The sequence below is a fragment of the Marmota marmota genome, unplaced genomic scaffold (assembly GCF_001458135.2).
Source record: "Marmota marmota marmota unplaced genomic scaffold, marMar, whole genome shotgun sequence".
Taxonomy (NCBI): domain Eukaryota; kingdom Metazoa; phylum Chordata; class Mammalia; order Rodentia; family Sciuridae; genus Marmota; species Marmota marmota.
In genome coordinates this window covers 2,913,060-2,915,136 of record NW_025999897.1, presented here as the reverse complement: position 1 = coordinate 2,915,136, position 2,077 = coordinate 2,913,060, and positions in this window count along the sequence as shown.

Here is a 2,077-nt window from a genome sequence, read left to right as displayed (position 1 = left end):
GGAGGGGTGGGGTGGGGGCTGGGCCCTAAGCGGGTCTTGGGGAGCCGGATTAACCCTGGCTGACGCCCGCTTCCTCTTACAAGAGGCCACCTGCTCGTCCCTCTCTGCGCGGTGGGAGGTGGGGCGAGCCGACACCGAGTCTCCCTCAACTGAGGCAGCGAGCCCTGGTGGCGGCCCCTAGTTAGAGAGACTGCGGGAGACCTCCGTAGGAGGGACACTGGCGTGCGCACGGCCATCCGTGGACCTGGGAGGGGCGTGGTCGCCTGGTTGAGGCGGGGTGCTGCGACCCCCAAATGCTCCACGCAGTGGAATAATAGGTGTGGAAAGGTTGGAACGCATCCGGGGTCCGGGATTGGGTCCTCCCGGAACTGTGTGGACAGTTGCCTCCAGGGAGGGGCCAACTGGATACCTCGGATGCAGGAGGGCTCTGCTTCAGCGCCTACGGGGCATCCTTAAACTCAATTGCGGAACTTGAACTAACAGGTGGCCGTGGAGGGGCTGTCTGGTCCAGCCAGGTTGTGGACAGGTCGGCCACTTCGGCTTGGCTCTCAGATTGGAGATGGGATGGGGGAGTTGGTGGAGCATTGCTTTGGTTTTTCAAAGAAAAATTGAACAGTTTCTTTTTTTGTCACCTTATCCCGTGTGTTCAGTCCTCCCCTTGGGTTTCGTGGAAGTTCTGCCATCCTCTTCACCATCCTTCCTGCAGCTACAACCCCTGCCACTAGTTCAGTGTGGGGATCTGGCCAAGGTTGGCAGATAGCATTTTCCCGGCTGCAATTTGGAGTCATCTGAAAGGAGGCTCTGTAAAGCTGTCACTGCTTGGAGAAGTAGAACTTGCCCCTTTTGTCCCCTCCAGATCATGCCTGTTCTCATCTGGAATCCTGCCCACCTCTGCCCCCCACATCTAAAAACGGGGCTTCTCTGCTTATTGCAGTTTGAACCTTAATGCCAGGGCTACGTGGAGGCTTCAGGTAGCAAAAATGTGCGGTTAGCAGTTCGGAAACAGCCACACAAAGGAACCGGTGGGCCCACGATTACACCCTCCGCTTTTTTTTTTTTCAAAAAACATCATTTTGGGTGTGCAGTTGTTCAGATCACGAACACCTACTCCTCTCATCTGGAGAATGTACCCACGTCACTACCTGCCACAGCACCTGAGTTAGAGAGCAGGGGCTGCAGTGCCCCCGTGTTCTATCTGGTAGGCTCCACTGGGTGCAATCTGCGTGGTACAGTAAGTCATGTGGCCTGTCACCCCCCTCCCAAGAAATGGATGGACTTAGGGCCTTCTAGTTTCCCAGCGGAAATCGGAACTAACTCTTCCACCCTGGCCCGCCTGGCCTGCACAGGGACTCCAATGCCTCCTTTATTAATTCCTCATCCTAATTAGGATTGATGCTGCACTTAGCATCTTGCCAGCTGCCTCGAGCCGTTTGCACTCGCTGTTCATCAAGGCAGCCCTGAGCTGATCTGGGCAGCTGGCTCCACTGGCAGAGAGAGCCATCTGGGGGACTTCATGGGAAGAACTGGGCTGCCTCTGTCATTCCCCAAAGCTCAGGGCTCTGAGGGCCAATCAGGCTATAAAGCCGAGGGCCAGAACATCCTCCTGGGACCCAGGGCTGGGAGAGCTCATTCAGGACTCCCTGATGTGGCTCGAATCATCATGACAGTCCTGTAAGTGGGTGGGAACTGCCAGCTTATCTCATGAAAACACATCGTGGAAGCTGACAGCTCCCAGAGCCATGGACGCCTCCTATGATGCCTGCCAGCAAGTGGCCAGGGCTGAAACATGGACAGCACATTAACCCCAGGCTACTTGCTGGGGGCTTAGAGGGAGGTACCTCCATATTAGTTTTTGTGTGAGAAAAGCATTAATTCCACCTGTTCTATAGCAGAGTACCCCCAAAGCATTACATCCAAACCAAAAAGGTGGGGGGGGATCAAGCCTCTGAGCTGAAACTGGAGAAATACTGCAGCAAGCAGCTAATGAAGCTCAGGGTGCAGCCGCGGAACTCTGATGGGTTTGCTGGCAACTCTCAGAACGGCCAGTTCAGTTTCCTGGTTGTTTCTCCTAAACGGT